Consider the following 17124-nt stretch of genomic DNA (forward strand, 5'->3'; position numbering starts at 1 on the left):
AAGGGAATTTGGAGTAAGGATAAAAAGCTATAAGCTGTAATTCAACAAGACACAAGGAAAGTGGCACCATTGCTTCAGAAAACAGCCCATGTATATGTTCATCTCTTACTATTCTTTTTCTTATGAGTCTATGGAACAATAAAAAATGAACTCCTTTTTAAAAATTCATTTTCTCTACATTGCCACTGATTATTCTTAAGGTCTTTTATTGAAAACATAAACCAAAAATTAACAGAAATTATAATACTGCTCATTTTTTTCTTGATGTAATACTTTTCCAATCAAGCAAATATATAGAGATGAAGGAAATTTAATTAAAGGACTCTTTCAAGTATATTATAATATAGGCAAAATGTTTAAATATTTACTGTTAACGGCTAATATACAAGCTAGAAGTAAAAAATATATATATATATGTATATATATATAGAGAGAGAAAGAGTACTCTGAACTCTGAAGAAGGTGAGGGGAGCAAAAGGGAAGACAAAGCAAACAGTGTCTTGGTGTGGCAGAAACAACCGTCAGTGACACTACCATTTCAGCTATCTTTTCTGCCTGATTCCCTTTCTCATCCTCTCTTCCAGGGTTTATCAGCCTCAGCACTATCGACACTTGGGGTCAGATAGCTCTTCACTCATTATGGGGGACTGTCCTACACATTTTAAGATGTGTAGCAGCAATCCCCACCCCAGTTGTGACAACATAAAACGTTCCCAGTTATTGCCAAACAACCAATATTCTACGTCTACTGAACCCTTCCTCACCTTTTCTCTTTGTAATCTAAGTGACTCAGGCCTCAACAACTTTATTTCGTTCCACTTTTAGACTCTAGGACCTAAGGAAAAAAGGAAAGATGTCAAACACATAAACCTTTTCCTCCTATCCCTTTTCAAAGAAAAAAAGGCAGGAGACACAAAACAATCAATCCTCAAAATTAACTGGTATGCCTTGACCAACCACATCAGGCATCACACAGTACTAAGTGCTATGGGGTATAAAAGCAATGAATTTATAACATCATAGGTCATAACTCCTGATGTGTTTTTAAAAACTTCATGAAAAGAAAAAGAAAACTCCCATTCATCAACTGTGTGCAGGCCAACAGTTCCTAATCCTTTTGTACTTGAGAATTACCAGTGGTGCTTTTTAAAACGCTCTCACCACAACCACTGCACAGGATCCCCTAGGAGTGGGGCCCAAGCATTTTTGTGGTGGTGGTTGTTTATGTGATTCTCATGTGCAGACAGCGTGAGAACCACCATGCTGACCATGGAGACACCAAGATCAGGAAGACACGAATAGCCTCAAGGAACTCAATCTAACGAGTTAACAGAAGAGCTGCAATAAAAGCTATTAGAGCAGAAGCTAGTCAAGCAGGTTTTTAATTGTTCCTCAAAGTTATAAACTCACTCAGTACAAGCCCTACATTGATGATTCCTTATCCCAACTTTATCCACCTAAGAGATATACTATTACTAACCATAAATATAGACACTCAAAAGCTTGCCGAAAAAATGAACTAAATATAATAGAAGTGGGCAGAAAGCAAGAACTCTACAATTGCATCAGACCTCTTTCTCAATCCCTTGACTTTAAAAAGACCATCTCAATAATAGGAGAAATACCCTTCACACTAAGACTATGTAATATTATCTGCTTAACAAAAAAACAGAATCCCACAATGAGGATACATCATTTTTAAAAGAGGCCTTCCTGGAATACAGATCAATTATTTCAGCTGCTCAGTTTGACAAAACATAACTTTTCATTGCTTAAAAACATATAAATGCTATGAAAAGAGCTTTAGTGCCAATCCTTTAAATGATAATCAAGTTAATTTTGCTTACAGTTAACAGGAAAAAATTGAAAACCAATCAAACATTCCCTCAGGCTTGAACAAACTAAATAGAAGTCCTGAGCACATAAACATGAACACAAGGAAAATAAAGAGTTATTAATTATGCCAGATTGCAAAGCCTGCAATGGGAAAAAGCAAAACAGGAAGCTGTGATAGATGAGATGACAAGCTATATACAATGAGCTTTCTTGGGCTTTAATAAGGAAGAAATATAGACTTCCTAAAGCAACATCCATTGCATCATTAATATTCCCCTTCATGAAGAGCTACTGTCTTTTGTTGGGGGAGGGACCAAATTTGAAATATTTGCATGTCCTTTAAAAGAAAAAAAAAAAGAAAGGAGATGGTGAGGCAGCTGACAAATTCTGAGTCTGCCTAGCAGCTAGGTAAGAGTCACCTACTTCAGTTACCACTAACTCTTATCCATAAGAAAAAAGCTAGAAAATTAAAAGGGGATATGTAACTTTTTTATTTTTTAACTTTATAAGAGGTTTTACTCCATGGGAGAACTTCCCTCACTTATTATACCTCATAAACTAGTTCATCTCAATAATCAAAACTATACTCAAAGACCATCACTGTGCCTCATATGAGTAAGTAAATGCCAATATAAAATCTAATACAGCAACTCAGGTTAAGAGAGAGAGGCCCATTCCAACACGCGCTATGAAGCACTGTCTTTAAGGTTCATCAATCATGCCACTTGATTGAGAAACTGTGTACAACTGCTGGATCCTACAGGGCTAGAACACCTCACATTCAAATAAGGAGACTCAGCCCAAACTCATGTCAGAGAGGGTATGGGGTAATATCAAGAAAATGTGTCCTGAATGATATTGCAGGGACAGATGCAGGACATTATACATCCTGTCATAACCTACTGAATGCACTGGGATAAAGTGTAAACTACAATGTAATCTATAATCCATGCTGTGTAGCAGTGCTCCAAAATGTGCTCATCAAATGCAATGAATGTGCCACACTGATGAAAGAGGCTGTTGATGTGGGAGGAGTGGAGAGGGGGGTGAGGAGTGGGAAGATATGGGAACCTCTTATACTTTTTAACCTAACATTTTGTGTGATCTATGTACCTTAAAAAAAAAAAAAAGATAATAAAAAAATAAAGTTAAACATAAAAAAAAAAAGAATGTGATAGAAAAGACATACCTCATATTAATTTCAATTTATAGATATCTTATTCCTCCTTATAACACTAGCTTCTTTTAGGCACTGGGAAATGTTGGCTCTCTTTCCTTAAAGAGAGGCGCCTAGTTTTCTCAGACTGACAGTTGATGACCCACAAATCACAACAAAGTAAAATGAAAAGTGAAGAAGGTATACAGAACACAGCGTTACACTGAACTTACAGCCATACTGTCTATAAATCAGATATGCAAAAACTGCCAGGCTATATCATTTTACAAACTTTAGCAATTTTGGACCAATGAGCAGAGAATTAAGTAAAAGATATAAAAAAGAACCTTTACAGGAAAATGTTCTATTTTTTATCATATTTTAGTTTTAAGCAAGTTAGAACTGTCCCTGGAAAGCCTTTCCCCGATTTCAGTAAGTACTAGAACAGAGTGATCACCACCATTTTTAAGAAAAGGATCACCCCTTCCTCTCTTTGCCACAAGCATTAGAACAAAAATTAAAGTACTGGGGAGATGTGGCTCAAGGGGCTGGACTCCTGCTTCCCACATGGAAGTCACGGGTTTGGTTCCTGGTGCCTTCTCAAAACAAAAACAAGAAGCAAAAAAAAAAACCCAACTCTGGGGAGCCAATGTGGCTCAGTGGTTGAGCACCAGCTTCCCACATAAGGTTCCAGGTTCAGTCCCTGGCCCCGTTACCTCAAAAAAAAAAAAAATTACAACAATCTCCTAACAGACTGACTTCCTCCCCTTTCCCAGCCACCTTCACCACCCATTCATTTTTAAGGTCTACAGTTAAAGATGCCTCTGAACTTCTTCCTGTACTCCAGAGTTCCCATTTTCACACTTCACTGAGAAGGCCAACTCTTCAAAGGCACCAACTGTGATGAAATAACCCAAGTTAGAGCCAAACAGCGTTCTCATTATTAATGTTGAACTTTTTACACAATGACCCAAAGACTCTTCATATTGCACTTCTGAAGTAATCAATGTCCAGTAATTATTGATCACTCTTTTCCCATTCAGGCAGAAATGGAAAAGAACAGGCTGAAATGGATTTTCCTCAAATGTGAAAGGCTTAACTGAGTAGTTATTTCTTCCTGACAGCTAAGGGACTTACCAGGTGACTAGCACACAGAAGACCTTACACACACTTCCTCAATCTTGCCTGGGTCATGATTGTATTATTTTTTTAAATATTTGTTTATATTTATTATACAAATAACCCACACATGGGAGACAACCAAATACTGACAATTTATGACTAAATGGGATGAAAGAAGATATAATCTATAACCCCGCTAGCTAAAGATATTACAGAGCTTTCCAAAGTGTAATATATATATATATATGTAAGTGTATATATATATATATATGACTGTATCTGTGTATCTATTAACATCCAAGCACGTACATAAAACAATTCAGAAATACATACACTTACATTTTAATAAAATGAGGTTATACTATTTGCCACTCTGTGATGAAGTTTACTTACCACATACATGTATACGCACACACACTTTTTTCTGGTGCATGAACAGATTTACATTTTCATTTTAAAAAGCTACAGTGTATTTCATGGAATGACTGTACTAAAATTTAACCAAACCCCTATGCTGGAAAGAGACTAGTGACATCTTTTGAATATATAAAAACAGTGATTGGGAAGTGGCTGTGGCTCAATCAGCTGAGCACCTGCCTACCACGAGGGAGGTCCTGGGTTGGGGTCCCAGTGCCTCCTGAAGATGAGCAGACAATGCACCTGCCACAACAAACTAGCCACAGTCACCGCAAGGAGATGCCACAAGCCAGCAGATATCACAGCTCGTGGGGAACAGATGTGGCTCAGGCAATTGGGCACTCACCTCCCACACAGGAGGTCCCAGATTTGGTTTCCAGTGAATCTTGACAGAAGGCTAGCAAACAATGAGCAGACAGACAGACAAGGGAACCATGGTGGGGAGCGGGGGGATGGGGGCAGAAATAAATAAAAAACAAAGCAAATAAATCTTTAAAAATCCCTGTTCATACATCCCTGAGTTCTTGCCTGATAATTTCCTTAAAATAAATTCCTGAAATGGAACTGCTAGGTCCAGAGGCAGACATACTTAAGGCTTTTGGATACCTGCTGCAGTTTACCATGCAAGCATACTTTCCCACTAAGAGTAAACAAGCATTCAGGTGCCAAACCCTTCCTAATAAAATACTACGTATATAATGTTTTAATCTTAGTCAATCCGATAGATTAAAAAAAAAGGTATGGCCCTTTAATTTGCATTTTTAGATTACTAAATGAAGTAGACCATTTTATGTTTACTAGTATTTGTATTTCATCTGCTTGTGAATTTTTTTTTGTGTCCTTTACCAATTTCTCCATCTAGGTGGTGTTTCTTACAAAGAATAAAAACGTGTTGCAAACTTTTTACTTGTTATCTTTCAGGTTGTGTTTGTGAGTGTCTGGTCACATAAATGATTTGTAATATTTTCTTTTGGTTTCTTCCTTTGGAGTCATGTTCAGAAAGGGTCTGCAGCTGACTGTCAATAGCTCCATTTCCTAGGTCTTGAAATGGCATAAATTAACTTGCCCCTTTCTTTCTGACACTATGACAAAAATCCAGGCCAGAATCTTTCTGTACTGAGTACATACTCATAAATGGAAAAGAAAAAGAAGTTTTCAAACATAAATGAATGCTTTAAGAAAAAAAAAAAAGGATAAATTTAGAATACTTACCTTTGGGTAATTTAAATAACTTCTTTAAATCATTAAAGGGTATTTTCTTTTCTTAAATTACTATACTTTTCTTAAAAATCTTTACCTAGATTTGTCAGGGAAATGCTTCATCTACAAAATCCCCAAACTTGATATTTCAGTTTGATTACTAGTACACCCATTGCTTAGCTCTTCTCAATTCATTTGGTCCATTAGGCTCTATCACCAGTGAGTACTTATCTAAATTGGACTCCATTTTGCCCTCATTAACATTCTAGACTCTAAAATAACATTGATTTTTATATAAATGACTAACAATTTCTGCATGTCTATTATCTGCCAAGTTCTATGATCCACCCTTTATATATTCTGCACTTCACTGATTGTAAGATGCACTTTTTCTCCCATATTTTAACACCGCTGAAATTAGGAAGCTTTTTTTAAAAAAGATTTATTTTTTAATCCCCTCCCCCCCAATCCCCTTCCCCCTGTTGTCTGCTCTCTGTGTCCATTTGCTGTGTGTTCTTCTGTGTCTGCTTGTATTCTCATTAGGTGACTCTGGGAACCGATCCTGGGACCTTCCGGAGTGGAAGAGAGGCAATTACTCTCTTGCGCCACCTCAACTCCCTGTTCTGCTACATTTTCTTATTTCCTCTCCTCTTTGTCTCCTGTTGCATCATCTTGCTATGTCACTTCTCGGCATTGGCTGGCACTTCTGGGCAGGGTGGCTTTCCCACGCTGCATGGCACTCCCACACAGGGCGGCACACCTGCGAGGAGCGGCATTCCCATGAGGGCTGGCACTCTGCGTACGCCAGCTCGCCACGTGGGCCATCCTGCCCTCACCAGAAGCCCCTGACATTGAACCCTAGACCTCCTATATGGTAGACAGGAACCCAACCGACTGAGCCACATTCATTTCCCAGGAAGTCTTAAAATCAATGGTGTATTGCATTTGACAATTTTTCCCCCTCACAATTATGCAAAATAATGTTACAATTAATGGCATGTTATATTATGTAAAATATGAAATTATAACTCATTTCATCTTAGTATCAATCTGTGGTCTGATACTATTATCATTTTTCAGATGAGGAAAAAAAAGCAAGGTACAGAGAGGTGAGTGGTAGCTTTCCCCTACATTATTAAGTATATAAGCATTGGAGCTTGGACTTGAACTCAGGCATTTTCACTCCAGAGCCTCATTTTTTATCCAACTTGCTATCATACCACCTGACATTTCCCTTCAGTCTTGCCACCAGGCCACAGGATTATAGCAGAGAATAACAATTACTGAGTCTACTACACAACCACACTAAACTTACTGCTTACCCCAGGCTTACTGCTGTTCAGAGTCCTTTTGAATTCTCCATAAGTCTCTGGCACACTACAAAGGTTCTTTAACTTCCAATACCATTTGCTGATAACCCACCTCATCATCCCAATGAAGGGGGTTTGCCTCCTGCATTACCGGGAAAATCATGAGCTCTGCCATCTTCTTTCTTCTCTACCTTGTCCCCAACTTTCTAGACAACCCTCCAACAACTTTCTCTCCTTACCATGGATAATATTTTGTCACCTGTGCTCCAGATTCCCCTCCCATCCTGCTTCTGGAATTTCTTCCCCTGGCTTCCTAATTTCTCCACTCCTGTGACCTTTATTACAGTTTCTTCTTTTGCCTATTTCAAATATGCCTCTTCCTTCTATTAATTCCTTGTTATGGCTTCAATTAAAGAGTCAACCCACCAGCTCTTTCTTTCTCTCTTCAGGGTTCTCTCAGAACACCTAACTACTCTTAGAAGTTCAACCATCACTCCAGAAAATGACTTCCAAGCATCTATATGTAAAGCTCTGAGCCCTTCCCCAATCTTAAATATATTTCTCCAACTTGCTTGTAGGACACATCTACTTAAAGATATCCACCATAAATTCAACATGTCATTTCTAATGTATCTCCTGTGTAATATACATTCCTTCCATAACCAGCTCTTCCTTTTCTTAAGTGATGGCATTATTAATTTTCTGGCACCCAGGTTTGAAATTTAAGGATACTCTCTGACATCTCCCTCTGCCATTATTCTACAGGCAATCACCAAATCTTCAGTTTTCTTTGTCTACAAAAGCCCATCTCTTCCCACTATGACCTTTACCAGAGATTTATCATCACATAGATATGTCAGTTGCTTTCTCATTCCTCTCCTAGCATCTGGGCTCCACTCCCTCCAATCTAAGCGGCATGCTCAAAGTCAAACTTTCACTGACTTCTCAATGCTTCCTTATTCTGGAATTCCAAGGCCCTCAGGATTCACACCCCAACGTAAGCTTTCTGAACATTTCCACTACCATGCTGGGCCCCATCAGTAACATCCACTATGGTCAGGCTGAGCTACTCACTAGCCTCTAGATCTGTGCTGTCCAATATGACAGCTTCAGTTCCTCAGCTGCACTAGCCACATTTTAAGTGCTTCAGAGACACCTGTGGCTAATGGCTATTTTATTGGCCAACAGAGATCTGAGTTCTACTGGACAGTGCTGCTCTACAGATGCTCAACACTCATGCCTACCTCCTTTGTTTTCTATGTAATTACTCTGCCTAGAAAGTCCCTCTAGTTCTTCTTACCCAAACCCATACGTCCTTCCAGCTCCAGGTCATGTCCCTGCTCTTCAAGGATCCTTCCCCCTAAACTCTTCAAATCACAGTGGCCATCATGTGAGCTGTCTGTACAACTTACTCCTGTAGTACTTACAGCAACTCTTATAATGTTGTTACATTTAATTTTTCACCTCTGTGTTTTCTTACTAATTACTGTCACTTAGAAATGATTCATTGAATAAATGAAGCATATACTTATTACAATACTACATCAAAATTATCTAATAAGAGCATATTTAATATTCATCCTCTATTAAAAAGACACACTTTCTTTCAATCTAAACAAACAAAAGATCTTGCACTTAGGTAACTGCACAATGACTTAATTTAATGCTTGATTGTAACAGATGAAACATAGTTTCAAACCCCCACACCCCACGATATTTGAAAAGGCTTGAAAAAGGAAAAAGTCATAAACGTCTGAAATACTTCTTTGTATAAGCACATTGCAAAAAACCTCAAAAGACAGACAAAGGAGAGCAAAAGGAATGTATAGTTTAGATGAATATTCCTTAACAATCTGAGATTGTAGGTAAAAAAATATTTAGAGGATAGCAGCCCTATAATTAAGGGGAAGCTACAAATAAAGCATTAAAATTTACGTGTATATTTTCTAATCAACAGAGAGAGGGGGCCAAACATGACACAGCAACTATTTATTTGCACCCTGAGCTCCAAGGCATATAGAAATTAATAGGTATATAGTATATGTTTTCTTTTTTTAAAATTCAAGTTGTTGACTTAAGAAAATTATTTAAGAAACCAATTCCACCCCACCATAGATCTGGGCAATTACAAAGGAATAAGGGTCCTTATCAAAATGATAGGTCCTGAGAGGAGAAGAGATTGGAGACAAATCACAGGTAAGGACTCCCTCACACCTTAGAGGATTTGTGTGATGTTTTATTTTCAAAATGGGGTCTTCTGTAAAGATCTAATTTCAATTTAAAACAAAAATTACAAAGATGGTAAACGGTTCAAATACTTCAGTTTCCTGAACCTTCCTGAATTAACTGGAGGCAGTAAGTTTGGATTTTCCTGTCTGAAAAACAGCTTCCCTTATGCAAACGAATGCTCTAGAGAGCCTGATCATATCTGAAAGTCAGCCAGTAAAAAAAAGTAAAGGTGACTTTTTGTGTAAAGGACTAGCAGTTCATCTCTAAAACTGACACCATCTTTTCTTTTTTCTTCTCAATGTAGTGTTTTTCTTTGTTTTTAAAGAAGCTTTAGATAACATAAATGTTACATGTAAAATACAGGAGATTCCCATATACTTTCTCCCTCTCCCCCCAACTTTTCCCCATTAATAACATCATTCATTAGTGTGGCACATTTGTGACAACTGATGAACACATACTGAAGCAATGCTATTAACCATGGTCTATAGTTTACATTATGATTTACATTTTGCACCACACAATTTTATAAGTTTTAACAAAACACATAATGGCCTATATCTGTAATTGCAATAACACGCAGAACAATTCCAATATCCCAAAAATGCCCCATGTTACACCTATTCTTCCCTCTCCCTCCTTTAAGGACCTCTGGTAAAACTGACACCATCTTAATGCACACCAAAGAGAAAATTACATTTTTGGTTTTAAGTAATAAGAAACTACACTCATGTTGGTTAGCTTTTTTCCCCCTTTTTCTTAAAGGAAGCTACTCCAGAACAGCGGTTAAAAATACTTCAGGGAGTGGATGTGGCTTATGCAGTTGTGTGCCCGCCTCCAACACGGGAGGTCCTGGGTTCGGTTTCTGATGCCTCCTGAAAAAACAAACAAAAACAACAACAACAACAATCAAAAACAAAAGGAGAAAAAAACCAACTCAGGAAAGCCAAAGTGGCTCAGTGGTTGAGTGCCAGCTTCTCACATACTAGGTCCTGGGTTCAATATCTGGCCCCCAGTACCTAAAAAAAACAAAAAAAACAAAAATAACTTCAGATGACGGAGTACTAGATTAGACTGAACATTTGCAGTACACAATGGCAAAAAAGGAATATGAAAAATCACAAGTTTTCAGGTTTGGGGCAAATATGAGAATCCCCTATTCATTATCATGCATGTCCTACTAATTTTGTTACCAAAAAATAAAACCACATACAGAATACCATTAAAGAGAATATTTCATCAGCCTCCAAGTCATATTATGATTTAATATCAATTTTATCCACCATTTTATACTTGTTATCACTTTTTCTCCTCACAATTTTCCACCTCTCTCTCTAGTATCCCTAGTTTTCCCCCTAAATCCCTCAAACTTTAGCTTTTGATTAGGAATGTGATTTGTTTTTGAGAGTCAAAGAGGAAATTCATGTATTTTGTTCTGTTTATCAGAATTGCCTGCTTATAGGGTATGACAGTGTTATGATTTAACTTGAACTTTGTACAATCTTGGATCTCCCATTTTTAGTAATGCCCCATTTATGCAATTAGATATGGGACTTTTCTCTGCCATCTCTACAGAAAAAAAAAAATCAATTTTAATTTGTAAAAAACATCTTTCTGTGGTTGTCCAGCTTGATCCCTATTCGGCTGGAACAATGTTAGGTATAAAAAGTCTTTATCATGCCATAAAATTCTTGTTTCCTCCTCTGACCAGTTATATTGGAAATGCTCAAACAAAACTCTTAAAAATATAATTAACACAGTAGGAAAACAAACAAACAATCACTTAACAACAATAAGAGTGATCAAGTTCTGGTTTATCTTCTTCCATTCACTACCTGGATGACCTTAGGTAAGTTGGTTATTCCCTTTGGGCCTCAGATTTCTTATCTTAATGTGAGTCAAAAGGAGGAGAAAATCTCTAAAGCAGCATTTTGTACTACACATTTATAGTCTCTGTAAAGGAAATCACATATCTTAATGTTGATAAAGTACTTGGCAAGAAGAATTAGGGATGTACTTTACTGTAAATTCAAAGCAATTTGGGTTTTTATGTGAGCACAAGCAAACCAGGGCTTATGAGCATGGATAAGTGAATAGGAATGGCCGGGGAGGATATAAGGTCCACAATTTTATCAGATTAAAACAGCACTGACCAAAAAAAAAAATAAAAATAAAAATTTTATATATATATAAATATATATATATATATATAAAAATATAGGATTACACAAAAGGATAGACAATATTTTTTTAAATCTCCAAGTAATTTCCGATGAACTATTCTTATCTCAAGGTACAGTATCTAACAGCTCAGGGAAGACTAATTTTGATGAGATACATAAACGGAACTACTAGTACCTTCCTCATCAGTACAATCAGCTTGTGATTATACAATAAAATACATGGGGAAATTGGCAGGAACTATCCAGAAAATCAGGTGATAGAACTAAGTTGGCTTTGAAATGCCTTACTTTTTTATGTCAACTATATTCTTCCAATTATGTTCTACTTAGGAAAACATTATATTTCCTTTCTTAAGCACCTACAGAAGAACAACAGCAGAAGACAGCCCAGAAAGCACATTAGAGAGAAAATTTGTCTAGAGGTCTAAAAAAAATAAAAGTCTTAACTATACTTGGCATAGTAAGCACAGAACAATAGCTATTTGGATATTCTAGACTAAAACATAGCATCAGATTGCCTTGCTCATATCCCAAATAAGCTTATAAATCATAAATCACTCACTATCTCTAAGGCCTGAAGCAAAAGACACTGAATCACCCTCACCTCAGTTTCTTTACTTATAAAATGTGGTAACAACAGAACTTGGGGAAGTCTTGAGGCCTAAGTGAAATATTACAAGCACTAAAAAACAATGCCTATGGGAGTGGAGGTGGCTCAAGTCACTGGGCGTCTCCCTCCCACACGGGAGGTCCTGGGTTTGGTTCCTCGCCCCTCCTAAAAAAGACAAGCATACAACAAACAGACACAGAGAGCAGACAGCAACAGCGAACAACGGGAGGAAGGGAGAAGGGGGAGAAATTTTTTTTTAAATTTTAAATGCCTAGCACACCGCAAATACTCAAATAAATTAACTACAATTATTTTTCTAAACAATGCTCTAATGGAATTAGGGTCCAGGAGACCAATGATCCACAGAAAAGTCAACCTCATATTATTATCCAGCAGCTAACTATCACCTTCAAACTGTTTTTAACAAGAGCACCTAATTAGTAACAAAATTAATTTGACTGGTTTCTTTCTCTCTTTTGCCCCACAAACTCACTGTAGAGGGAACAAGCAGAGAAGCTGAACGGTGAATAGAATGGGGAGGAGAAGAGAGGCAGAGGTCCTTCAGCAGTGCCATCCAATAGTCCTCTGTGACAACAGGTATGTTCTACAGCTATGCTGTCCGATATGGAAGCCACTAGCCCAATGTGGCTATTATGCCCTTGAAATGTAACTAGTGCCACTGAAAACACAATTTTTTAAAATTTAAATTTAATTCATTTAAATTTAACTATCACATATGGTTGCGGCTACTTTATTGGACAGCATAGCCCTAGATGATCCATAAACAGAATAAGGGCTGCAAGAAATTTAAGCATAAAGCAAGGGCCTTCTTTTCCTGAATTGTTCATAAGTTTGATTCAAACATCTTTGTTTTCTGTAGAGACCTGGTAACCATGAATGGTTAAAGAAATAACATGTCAGCTGATATATCAATACAGTGAGAACTGGGAGCTAATTAAAGGATCAAAGATAAGAAGCATGTAGTCCTCTGGCATTTTAGAAGGTCTCTGAGGCCAAGTTAAATTCAAGCTCACATGGAGAATGATTCAGTACACAGATCAGTGCTGCAAGGGTGCTTACCAGCACCCCCAAAGCATTTTTCCACTAACCAAATGTACAGCTTCTTATACAATGAAGACTGAACATCTCTGCGTTTATCTCTAATTTTTTTCAGAAATTCAGAGTTCTGCAAGCCTTTCCATGTTTCAGATGCACTAATATCTTGGTCACTTAGGCCTTTCCACCATAAACGAAATTCATGTACCACCCGTATCTGAAGAATAATGCCAGACTCCTGCTTAGCTGCCCCTGTAATATGGTTTAATTATGATGACTGAACTAATAGGCTGACATCATAGACTTTTACAGGCTGACCCCATGTCATCCTGATGTATCATTTTGCACCAGTTCAGTGCTGTAAATCAATTTAAGATCTCAAGCAGGTTGAAAAGGCTGGTAATGATGCTTTCTCTGCCGTCTCTTGAGACTCTACATTATACACAACTTACATTATTTATAAAGCCTCAATGATGCCTCCATTAGCCTTTAAGACTACACAAATGAGATCTTTTGTACACACACAACTTGGCCTTGATTATGTAAGGCTACTGCAGCTTAAATATACTCCTCTAAGTACATTCAAGTTTATCCCTTTTCCATCTACCAAGTTATTAAATTTTATCTTTAACCCAGAATTATCAAAACCAGAGAGTGCAATTTAGTTTTTAACTAATAAATGTATTTGGGAAAATAACTCATTCCCTCTTAATGCTTTATCTGACCTTCCAAGAAAAAAATAAGCATTTAAATTCCAAAAGGTGTTAAGAGATTAACATCTTAATTGCCTAAAATGGTCATATCTCTAAAACACAGAGGTCACCTGCTTTTCAAGGGTATAAAATGAAAGGATCCTGCAAAACGAAATATATATTTACTTACATACCTATGGTCAGAGGGGTCAAAACTAAATCAAGGTCAAATCCCAACCCTCGGAAGAAACCCGATCTGGCCTGAATCCTCTAAAGGATCAACCACCTCCAGAAAATCATCTCTCACAACCCTGGTTACAGTTTCCTAAGAATTGCGATATTACACAAATGGTACATCCCCTGCACAGAAATATCAAATAACTGCAAATGGGAAAGAAAGACGGAAAGGGAGAACAAAAACTTTAATCACTACAGGAGATGCAGGCCTTGCACCAACCCTGAGGCAAAGATATTTATACCCACTGAAAATGCTGGGGCATTTCAAATGAAGCAAAACTTTGGTTCTTGCCTGACTCCTTTTAAATAGCGGTTCCAATATAGCCCACCTACCTCCATTAAAATTTAAAGTGGCAATTATAAACAAGATGAAAACATCAACACAGGCGGAAGAAGGTTTTTCATTGTATTACTTAAGTGTAGACATGTTAGCCACGACACTTAGAAGAGATGAAATAAAGACAGTCTGTGATTTAGAAGCTGAGTTTCAGCAACAGGAAGACACATAGAAAGGTTACTTCTGTGTCATTCCACACACTTTGAAACTCAGATACAATGGAAAGAAAAGAACATGAGTGGAAAGAAAAAGGCCGGTTGTCATAGCACTCACGAAAACGAAGCTTTCCTCAGGAGACGGTTCTGAGACGGGCCTCAGTTTTCACAGGGAAGCGCCTTACTGGTTATTTGGCACGGTGTAGTCAAAAATCGCATGCGCTTCAAAATAAACAAAAGCCGCAGCTACTGGAGTTGTAACATTCTGCAGGCATTTGTTCCTCCCCGCCTTTCTAAAGCGCATCAAGGAAACACTCTCCCTTTAAGTCTTCATATATATTAAGCAACGAGAAAAGCAAGCTCACGTCTGTCTCGCTCACACCTACCACCCCCACCGTCCTACAGAAACTCCGAGAAACACTAACAAAGACAGAGAGAAAGGTAAATGAGCAGTTGTTCATTATCGAACTCACAAACAACACGCAATGAGGCAATCGAATCCGGTAAAGGGAAAGGAGCGAGACAACGCTCGAAGATACAGGGTGTAGGCGGAAGAGGGGGAAAAAAAATTAATGCGCCGCCAAACCTTTGAATAAATTAGAGGGAATTTCGGTGCGAACTTTCCTTGACCTCGACCCCAAAGTGGCTTGTTGGGACAGAGGAGGCAACACGTCTGGGACGCGGAGGGCCCCGGGACACCGGGTGTCTCCCTCCAGCAAGACCCGCTTCGCCAGGCGCCCAGTACGTGAGGAGCAACGCTGGCGTCGGTCCCCGAACTCCCGCAAAGGGTCGCCCGGGGCCGGCGCGGGACACAATGAGCCCGCGGGGCGCGCGGACCGCCTCGGCCCGGCTGCAGAAAGGGAAAGAGAAACCTGGAGCGGGCGGAGGGGGGGGCGGGCGGAGAGGTCTTGCAGGGCCGAGGGCGAGGCTCGGGGACCGAAGAACAGCGGTGGCTCCACCGCAGACCCAACAAAGACGCGAGGTGAACCCCGGCCTAACGCTGCCCCGCCAGCTGGGCGCGAAGGGAACAGGAGGTGGCAGGTTCGCTCCCGAGAGCGGCCGGGAGGCGCCATCATGGAGGCAGGAGCGGGGTTCCCGGTCCGCCCCTCGCGGGGAAGAGCCCCCCGGCCCCCTGAGCCCGCGCCCCCGGCCCGCACGACCGCTGAGGCGGCGGCAGCGCTGCGAAGCCCGGGGCGCAGAGAGGAGGGCGGGGGCGCGGTTCTGCGGAAAGTTAGGTTCGGGTCTGTTTCGTTTTACCGAGTTGGCGGCACGCCCGTCCGCACGGGCGCAGGAGCGGCCGGACGAGCGGGATCGCCGCGGCCCGGGTCCGGCCGGCCCGGCGCTGCGCCGCGCTCGGCTCGCAGGGTCCGTGCCCGCGCCTCGGCCTGGGCTGAGCCGCTCGGCCTCTCCTTCCTCCGCCCGCCCGCCAGCTCGTTCGCGGAGCCTGGATTGATCTGGTCGCGCTGGCGTCAGGGAGTCGGAGCCGCCCAGCCTCCACTCCTCCACTGCCAATACCCGGCGATCTCGCCCGCCCGCCCGCTCGCTCGCTCGCTCACTTGCTCACTTGCTCACACGCGCACACGCGCGCCGCCGCCGCCGCGCGACCAGGGATCCTCTCCAAATTCCCGGACAAGCGCGGCGCGAGCGCAGCGCCGCCCGGGCCGGCGGACGCGGCGAGGGAGCGGCCCGAGCTACCTCCCCACGCCCCCACCCTCTCGCCCGGTTTATTCCAAGGAGAAAAAAAACAATGCGTTCTAGCCTTCCTAACCTGGACTGTTTTAGTCCTTTGGAGCGGACTTGGTGCACTAGCTGCTAGGGACGTTCAGTGCTATTTTCTGAAATGTTCCTTAACAGAGCCACCGAGCCCACCGAGCCGTATTAAAAATGTGGAAAGCATTTCTGATAATTTGCTTCCCAGACATTTTTCATAGCCCCCTCACTCACTCTCCAATGATTTGCAGGCCCCCTGAAGTTGCATGTTCCCAGAACTGAATAGCCAAGTAACTATTCCATGTGCTTACATCAAACCCTAAATCAGATGTGTTTTGTGCCAATTCGTGGTCCAATGATTGGAATAGGTAACCTTCTTGCTCCAAATAATGACATGCCACAAAAGAGATCTTTTTAGGACTTTAAATTGTCCGATTTCTACGTTCTCTTAGATGACACCAACCCCTAAAAACAAAAACAAACAAGCTCTCATCTTCCTGATCTGTATGGACATGGAAAATTTTTCACAAGTCAACCTTTCTCTTAGCAAACTCTCTGAATGCTGGATCCTTTGGTTTTATGAAATCTTGGTTAATTACCATAATGTTGAGTTATGTTTAGAGAAGAATAAATATTCTGTGCAATTTTACATGAACCAAAAGAATTATTACCTTTATAATATGAAGAATAAATACCAAGAACTGTCGTAAATTAATAGTACCCTCTTATTGTTCATGTACCTTTACAAAGTTTAAAATTCTTTTAAGTCATTTTAAATTCTGGATTATGATTTCTGCTCCATTTTTAATTATTCAAAGGAAATGCAGCAAATCCCATAAAGCTCATAAAATGCTGTTTACAGATTAGATGTCAG

General features: G+C 40.0%; 1 protein-coding gene across 3 annotated transcripts in view; it reads right to left on the reverse strand.

Annotated features, from left to right (window-relative positions):
• SMAD1 (SMAD family member 1) overlaps positions 1-16219 on the reverse strand; it is a 93168-nt gene extending 76949 nt beyond the window's left edge. The window contains exon 1 of one of the 3 annotated variants that reach the window (XM_071214485.1): positions 16105-16219. The gene's annotated coding sequence lies outside the window, so the exon portion shown is untranslated. The other 2 variants (XM_004456511.5, XM_071214484.1) reach the window with 2 other exon arrangements.
• Between the last annotated feature and the right edge of the window lie 905 nt (positions 16220-17124).

Source organism: Dasypus novemcinctus, chromosome 1 (assembly GCF_030445035.2).
Source record: "Dasypus novemcinctus isolate mDasNov1 chromosome 1, mDasNov1.1.hap2, whole genome shotgun sequence".
Lineage (NCBI taxonomy): Eukaryota > Metazoa > Chordata > Mammalia > Cingulata > Dasypodidae > Dasypus > Dasypus novemcinctus.